General features: G+C 29.4%; 1 long non-coding RNA gene across 1 annotated transcript; it reads right to left on the minus strand.

The window, feature by feature from the left end:
- Positions 1 to 5,619: 5,619 nt before the first annotated feature.
- On the minus strand, positions 5,620 to 6,168 carry LOC126889329 (uncharacterized). The gene is made up of 2 exons (XR_007699990.1): positions 5,868 to 6,168; positions 5,620 to 5,692 (listed from the first exon to the last, which is right to left on the minus strand). It is a non-coding gene; the product is annotated as an uncharacterized LOC126889329 (long non-coding RNA).
- Between the last annotated feature and the right edge of the window lie 3,294 nt (positions 6,169 to 9,462).

A 9,462-nucleotide genomic window follows, 5' to 3' on the forward strand; every position in this document is an offset into this window, starting at 1 on the left:
TGTTTTTCTTCGAAAAGGACACAGAAGCCGTGCTCTTTTCAACAGCGTTAACTTAATTTAATTTAATCTAATATTTTCTGAGGGGTTCTATTTGTTTATAAGCCAAAAAATTGTTTCTTTATAACATTCCCGAGACCGCTCAAATGGTCCAATTTCAATCCTGTAAGGTACGTTGAATAGGTATAGTGCTTTTTTATATGAAAATCATAGTTATTCTGGTGTATCATAATCTTTCTGGTTATTATTTCGACCGAAATTTTTTAATTAACATTTTAATTATTGCTAAACTATTGGTTAGATTGTCGCCGGTCTCCTGATATACAGAGAGGGGCTAAATTATGGAATAAATTCATTTTCTCTAAAATGGACGATTTTAGAGAAAAATCCCGAAACAGGTCGATTTTTATTTTTAAATTAAATTTCTTGGCATATATTTCAAACTAGTGACGTCATCCATCCGAGCGTGATGACGTAATTATTTTTTTAAATAGGAATATGGGTTCGTGTTGTAGCTCATTTACAAAGGCGTTCAATTCTCTATTCAGTATTATAAACATTAGTTTCATTATTTATACAGGGAGGCCAAGAAAAATTTTGAATTAAATTAATTGACGCAAGAAGAAGAATGCATGTAATTTATTTAACTCAAAATACATTGTATTGCTGTCAGAAAATAGAAAAAAATGTTTATTTTGCAAATAAACATTGCTTTTAGCTTAAATTAAAAGTTCAAACTGCCAATAGGTAGGAGGGAGTCTGTTTGTGATTTAATTTAAGCGAAAAGAAATGTTTATTTGTGAAATAAACCTTTTTTTCTATTTTCTGACAGCAGTACAATGTATTTTGAGTTAAATAAATTACATACATTCTTCTTTTTGCGCCAATTAATTTAATTCAAAATTTTTTTTTGGCAACCATGTATAAATACCTAATGATATTAATGTTTATATTACTGAATAGAGAATTAAACGCCCTTTCAAATGACCTACCACACGACCCCTATTCCCATTAACAAAATTATCGATTACGTCATCACGCTCAGATGGATGACGTCACTAGTATGAAATATATGCCAAAAAATTGTAATTTAAAAATAAAAATCGACCTCTTTCGGGATTTTGCTCCAAAATCGTCCGTTTTAAAGAAATGAATTTATTCCATAATTTAGCCCCTCTGTATAATCTACTATAATAAATCTTTCATGTCTTCAATTATTTAATTATTGATAAATAATTAGGTACTTCCCTAAAATTTTAATTGAAAATGGCAGATTTTTTGGGAAAACTCGGATTTTCTGAGTAAAATTTTTGTTGAAGGAAATCGGAAAAAAAATAACTTTGTGCAGAACTAAATTACGGTGAATTTTTATTTGAGTGTTTTTGGCTCAAAGGAAAAAATATAGGAGTTACAGACCACTAATTGAAAAAAAAAAGAAGATTTAGGAGTGCTAATTTGTTTATAAATAAAATAACACACTTTCTGCGGACTTGTCATACCCCATATTACTAATATATGCAATCTTAAGATTCGATTTTAGCAATAAAATAGCTGGTAAATAATTTTTCCCAAAAATGGTATTTTTTCGATAATTTTCCCAGACTATCAACAAAATCCAAGAAACCGAAGCGCCAACCCAAATTCTGAGCAGTCTCAACATAATAAGGTTAATATCCCCAAGAATCGCGCGGTGTCGAAATGAAATTGCGACTGTCGAAATGAATTAGAATCAGGCCTGCACGCAACCGCACTGTTGCCAGATTTACATCTTTAGCGGGAAGTTTAAAATTTGACAGTTGTGTTTTCTCGAATCCGAATCTTAACCTTACTTTTACAGGTGATTATGTGTATGTATGTAAATAAATTGAAACAAGTCTTGTTTGTATATAGTGTTATTATTTAAAACTCTAAATAATTTATGTTAGTCTTTTAACAAAAATGAAGCTCAAAAAACTACACTTGTTTACAGTGCAAATGATTTTTTAATGGCAAGAGGGATTTAGGATTTCATTTGCAGGAAAAACATGGGCAACCTACCCAGTTGGTAAAATTGCAATTCAAAAACTCTTTAGGTAAGTATGGGTTACCTCCGCATTATTATTTATTTTTTAAGTATTAAGGTTGATATCAAAGGTAGTTTTATGTAGGTAGATACTAGATACAAGTAAGCTAAAAGTAGTATAACTTCCCATATAATCACCTGTTATGTTTTTGTAGATTTTACTGTCTGGATGGCACAGGAAGAGAAACAAAATAATGTTCTGTACTGCAGTCACAGGAGTACATAGTAGAGATATAATAAAAAAGCTGTTCAACATCACCGGACACCATTTAATTTTTAGAAAATGAAAAGGCTTGAGGTTGAATGCGATCTGTAGTATTGCTACATAATGAATGTGTTTAGATATGGTATTTTTTATTGAATAATCTATACAGGCCCAACTAAATGAATGTATACATATATTGCAGAAAGTGCATTTAATGGAGCAGCAAGTTTTTTTTGTGTTTCAATGAGGTATTCAGTTTTTTCTTTTAGTATATACACATTATCTTGTAAAATAGCAAGCTAATACAGTTCGATATCTAGACATTATAGAGCTTTCAACAGGTTTACCTTTTTTAAGCTTTATAATTCTTTTGACTTTTATTTCTTAAATAAACAATAACAACCGATTTTTCAATGGCCATATTATTGGTATTAATTCCATAACCCTTCCTATAACAATAGTCCCATTGTTGGAAGTTATTGCAGTAGTTCTGCTGGAAATACTTACCAAAGTTGTATGTATCTGCATCATTCATCAGAAATTTCATTAAGATTTACTTGCCATGCCCTCTCTATGTACCAGGGACATAACAGTCTAGTAGGAACAGAAAACATTATGTTCAGGCATTGTAAAAAGTGTTATGTTATGTCTGACATGAAAATATTTGACTATATAATACCAGAATGCTCATGTATTTTTTCAAAAAAAGTGGGTAAATAAAAGTATCTTTTCTATTTGAACATAAGAAAACAATGGGAAATTCATACTGTCATAAGTTCAAAGTGATAGGAAATGAGCCCATGAGTTCCATAAATTGCGATTTACCAAACTTAATTAATATTTCCTTTTGCACAGCATTCATGGAAATACTTAAGACAAAAATCATTATTGTTAAATTCGGGATGATTATCAATTAGTATGCCCTGTTGGTTGTAAAATAATATTGGACATGAGCCAGTCTGTAAGCATTCAATTACCCATAAATGAACACTGGTTGCGCCTACATCCATCTTTCAAATCAATGTCATAAGAGTGTTTAATGTTCGTGTTATCTTGTCTTGTAAGTAAATCAACTCTCAATAATATTTAAAAAATGGACTAGTGGTAACATTTTTGTTTTAAATTATATTGTGTATATGCAAATATTTTACTTACATTTTTGAATATGCCCATAATGTGTTTTAAAATAATAAATGTTACTGCACAACAATCAGTTTGAATATTTTTAGATATGTACTAGTATTTGATTAGTACACGAAATGCAGCAGACATGTTCTCTCTTCTATCTTAAGAGCTGATTTAATCTCTACTTGTATCTGTAAAGTTTATCATTTTTCCCATAGCCAATTTTAACACTCCCGGTTCTTCAACGTTTATATCCAAACCTGTTACGATCACATTATCATATTTCTCTTCTCGTTCTCTAGGTAATCTAGTCTAGTAATTAATTCTCGAACTGTCTTGTTTGTATTAAATATCTTAATTATGTACTTATTTTATTTTTATAATGAAAATTAATAAATTAACCATATGCAGCACAGCAAACAAATGTTTTCGGAAATATATTTATAAGAATTTAATTGCCTCTTTTTTGTATAGGTACGACATATTAAGTAAAAACTATTACATTTATTAATATAATATTTATTATTATACATAAGTAAAAACTATTTTTATAGCTAGGAATTACTTTATTAAATGGTCTGTTCATAAATTTTGTTACTATATTTTTTAATTCTGATTATAACAATAATAACTTTTTAGTTTAGATTTAGGTCAAAGTGTGTAATGTCATGTTTTATGTATTTTTTAACCCTAACACATTTGTATGTAGCAAATCATATTTGTTATTCTTATCTTATTTTAATTATATTCATTTAAGTTTTGATTTAATGAAATAAACCTATCAGTCAAAAAACTGTTGTTTAGTTGTGTACACCCAAAAACTAGCTTGATGTAATACAGACGTCAATTGAATATGACATAAATCCACGTCATAAAGACGTCTTTCTATGGTCAAAATGTCAGCCTAAAGACGTCATTTATTATGTCTTATGTCACAAAATTACCACAATAAAACGTTAAATATAAAATTGCTCAATTTAATGTCATTCAAGTTCGATGTGATGTATAGGGTTTTTCATCAACAGTCATTTGTTTCGAGCTTCTGTCAGATTTCATATAATCCGTGTATAATATTAATATACACAGATTATACGAAATGTGACAGAAGCCCGAAACAAGTACAATCGATGAAAAGTCCAATAGGGCTTTTCATTCACAGTTATTTGTTTCGAGCTTCTGTCATGTGTCACATAATATTAATATATCTAGGACATATGTTATTGGTATATACAATAATACAAACCAAAGACGTATGACGTAGATATATTAATATTATGTGACACATGACAGCAGCTCGAAACAAATGACAATCGATGAAAAGCCCTATTGATGGCAAATTGGTTATTAAACCTGACATTTCGGTCATGTTTATGTCACCGATCAATTAAGACTAAAAAAACACCTCATTTAGACGTTACTCTGTTTGCTGGTCAGTTAGATGATTTGAAATACATGGATTACTGAATTTTAAAAAAGTTAATAAAAGGTAAACTATGGAAGCACTGGGTAAAGAAGAAAGATGCATTAAATATAATAAAAAAAGACAACCTATGACAGTAAAACATTAACATCAAAATTGTTAGCCTTTATTCTGCTCATACTTAACATAATCTTCCTAGTTGAATTCCACATACTGTGTAATAAAACTTAAAGCCACTTTGTGGGCGTTTTTGGCATATTTTAATAATTGTCTTTAATAGTAAAATGTATTAACAAAATAGATATAAAATTATTATTATTAACACATTCATGAACACGCTTCGCCTGTAGCCACGTCTTCTTATACTGCTACCTATATCTTCTTATTCTTACTTGCTTTGGCTTTCAATATAAACCACAATAATACCACCATTAATTTTTAAGTATATTATATATGTACCTATATTATGTAAGAAAATAGAATTTACCTAATAACTCACCTCATCCCCAGGTAAAGTAAAGGTGCTACACCACTTAAATGTTTTTTCATTTTTATTTATTTTGTAACTTTAGCCAGAAGATATATGATGGGAATTATTCATACAGTACATATTAATACTATTAAAACTAATACCTATTAATATTCTAAATAATTATTTAATACTAAAATAAAGAAAAATGTCTATCTATACTACATTAATTGAGACAACATTTTCACTTTTCTTTTCGCAGGATCCTTGGGATTTTAAAGCTCTTCTCTATCTTGTTTTGTACAATAATTGTTTGAGAATGGCATACATACATAATAAGATGTTTCATGTTCTTGTACTCCTGTGACTGAATATTATTTTGTTTCTCTTCCTGTGACATCCACACAGTAAAATCTACAAAAACATAACAGGTGATTACATGGGAAGTTATACCAGTCTATATTCATTGGTTATACTACTTATAGCTTACATTTATCTAGTATCTACCTACATAAAACTACCTTTGATATCAATATCAACCTTAATACCCAAAAAATTAATAATAATGTGGAAGTTGTTCCATACCTACCTAAAGAGTTTTTGAATTGAAATTTTACCAACTGGGTAGGTTGCCCATGTTTTTCCTGCAAATTAAATCGTAAATCCCTATTATTGCCATTAATTTGCACTGTAAACAAGTATATCTCTTTTGAGTTTAATTTTTTTCAAAAGACTAACATAACGAGTTTTAAATTATAACATAGCATATTTTAGTACATTACTTGGTTCAATTTATTTACATTGTACATTTTTTGTACATAATCAAATCACCTGTAAAGTAAGGTTAAGATTCGGAATCAAAAAAATACAACTGTCAAATTTTAAACCAACTGACATTAGATATTTTAAAATTCCCGCTAAAAGAAAAGAAGTAAATCTGGCAACAGTGCGGTTGCGTGCTGGATATTTAATCTCTCCCTGGAACTTGTTGATAGTCTGGGAAAATTATCGAAAAAATGCCATTTTTGGGAAAAATTATTTACCAGCTATTTTATTGCTAAAATCGAATCTTAAGATTGGATATACAGTGCGTCCATAAAGTAACGCATAAATTCATTATTTCGTAAACCAGCGACATTAATGAAAAATCCTGAAACGGGTCGATTTTTATTTTTAGATTCAGATTTTTTGGCATATATATCATACTAGTGACGTCATCCATCTGGGCGCGATGACGTAATCGATGATTTTTTTAAATGAGAATGGTCATGTGATAGCTCATTTGAAAGGGTATTCAATTCTCTATTCACTAATATAAACATTTACCTAATTATTTATACAAGGTGTTCAAAAAACATTTTTTTAATTAAAATAATTGAAACAAAAAGAAGAATGTACGTAATTTATTTAATTCAAAATACGTTTTACTGTTGTCAGAAAACAGGAAAAAAATGTTTATTTGAGAAATAAATATTGTTTTTTGCTTAAATTCAATGTTAAAGCTGCCACCCACCTGTCGCTTGGCAGTTTGAACATTTCGTTTAAGCGAAAATCAATGTTTATTTGTCAAATAAATTTTTTTTCTGTTTACTGACAGTAGTAAAATGTATTTTGAATTAAATAATTACATTATATTCTTCTTTTTGTCTCATTTATTTTAATTAAAAAATGTTTTTTGAACACACTGTATAAATAATTATGTTAATGTTTATATTCTTGGATAGAGAATTGAATACCCTTTTAAATGAGCTATCATATGACCCCTATTCTCATTTAAAAAAATCATCGATTAAGTCATCACGCCCAGATGGATGACTTCACTAGTATGATATATATGCCAAAAAACCGTAATTTAAAAATAAAAATCGCCGTGTTTCGGGAATTTTCCTTAAAGTAACCACTTTACGAAATAACGAATTTATGCGTTACTTTATTAGTAATATGGGGTATGATAAGTCCGCAGAAAGTGTGTTATTTTATTTATAAACAAATTAGCACTTCTAAATCTTCTTTATTTTTCAATTAGTGGTATGTAACTCCTAAAATTTTTCCTTTGAGCCAAAAACACTCAAATAAAAATTCACCGTAATTTAGTTCTGCACAAAGTTATTTTTTTCCGATTTCCTTCAACAAAAATTTTACTCAGAAAATCCGAGTTTTCCCAAAAAATCTGCAATTTTCAATTAAAATTTTAGGGAAGTACCTAATTATTTATCAATAATTAAATAATTGATGACATGAAAGATTTATTATAGTAGATTATACAGAGGGGCTAAATTATGGAATAAATTCATTTCTTTAAAACGGACGATTTTGGAGCAAAATCCCGAAAGAGGTCGATTTTTATTTTTAAATTACAATTTTTTGGCATATATTTCTTACTAGTGACGTCATCCATCTGAGCGTGATGACGTAATCGATAATTTTGTTAATGGGAATAGGGGTCGTGTGGTAGGTCATTTGAAAGGGCGTTCAATTCTCTATTCAGTAATATAAACATTATTATCATTAGGTATTTATACAGGGTTGCCAAAAAATAATTTTGAATTAAATTAATTGGCGCAAAAAGAATGTATGTAATTTATTTAACTCAAAATACATTGTACTGCTGTCAGAAAATAGAAGAAAAGGTTTATTTCACAAATAAGCATTTCTTTTCGCTTAAATTAAATCACAAACAGCCTCCCTCCTACCTATTGGCAGTTTGAACATTTAATTTAAGCTAAAAGCAATGTTTATTTGCAAAATAAACATTTTTTTCTATTTTCTGACAGCAATAGAATGTATTTTGAGTTAAATAAATTACATGCATTCTTCTTCTTGCGTCAATTAATTTAATTCAAAAATTTTTTTGGCCTCCCTGTATAAATAATGATATTAATGTTTATAATACTGAATAGATAATTGAACGCCTTTGTAAATGAGCTACAACACGAACCCCTATTCCTATTTAAAAAAAATAATCGATTACGTCATCACGCTCGGATGGATGACGTCACTAGTTTGAAATATATGCCAAGAAATTTAATTTAAAAATAAAAATCGACCTGTTTCGGGATTTTTCTCTAAAATCGTCCATTTTAGAGAAAATGAATTTATTCCATAATTTAGCCCCTCTCTGTATATCAGGAGACCGGCGACAATCTAACCAATAGTTTAGCAATAATTAAAATGTTAATTAAAAAATTTCGGTCGAAATAATAACCAGAAAGATTATGATACACCAGAATAACTATGATTTTCGTATAAAAAAGCACTATACCTATTCAACGTTCCTTACAGGATTGAAATTGGACCATTTGAGCGGTCTCAGGAATGTTATAAAGAAACAATTTTTTGGCTTATAAACAAATAGAACCCCTCAGAAAATATTAGATTTAATTAAATTAAGTTAACGCTGTTGAAAAGGGCACGGCTTCTGTGTCCTTTACGAAGAAAAACAAATTGAATTGCGAGGAGTGATTCCAGGTATAACCGGTCAAATTTGACCGGCATTTGCGACAGAGTTATAAACAACAGGATTTTAATCTTTGAACCATTAGATATTCTTGTTCTCATGATCATTTTTCAGTGCGTCACAGTTTTTCGATTTCTCTCTAATGCATTAAGTTTGATGAGACGGAAAAAGAGGTAGCTCCTTGATTAAACACAAAAATAATGCAGCATTACAATGGTTATATACATAAGATGTCTATTCCTAACCTACGTTTGATTCGTTGATATTTAGAATGCGCCTTTTTTCTAGCCAATCAAATACACGTATTACGAACATTTGACGAAAACTTCGTCCATTTTGGCCATTTTTTAGAAGTGTCAAAGAGTCAAGTGACGGTTATTATTCAGGTCAGTATTTTGTGTACCTGTCATTTTGAAATTTCGAATTCGACTTCCCTTGTGTTTCACAACTTTTTTGTGCATTATTTTGTGTTTTGGTTTAGAATTTAGTTCATTAAAAGTTAGTTTTGTATTTTGGTTTAGAATTTAATTCGTTAGAAGTTAGTTTATACTCCAGGTCATTATGCAAGAAAAATATCCATAGTAAGGAGACGTAACTCATGGCTGAAGAACCTTAGAAACTGGTTTGGATGTAATAACAATGAATTATTTAGAGCCGCGGTTTCAGAAATAAAGATTGCTCTGATGATTACCAACTTTTTAAGCGGAGACAGCACCCAGAGAAGAAG

This window comes from Diabrotica virgifera, chromosome 8 (assembly GCF_917563875.1).
Source record: "Diabrotica virgifera virgifera chromosome 8, PGI_DIABVI_V3a".
Classification (NCBI taxonomy): domain Eukaryota; kingdom Metazoa; phylum Arthropoda; class Insecta; order Coleoptera; family Chrysomelidae; genus Diabrotica; species Diabrotica virgifera.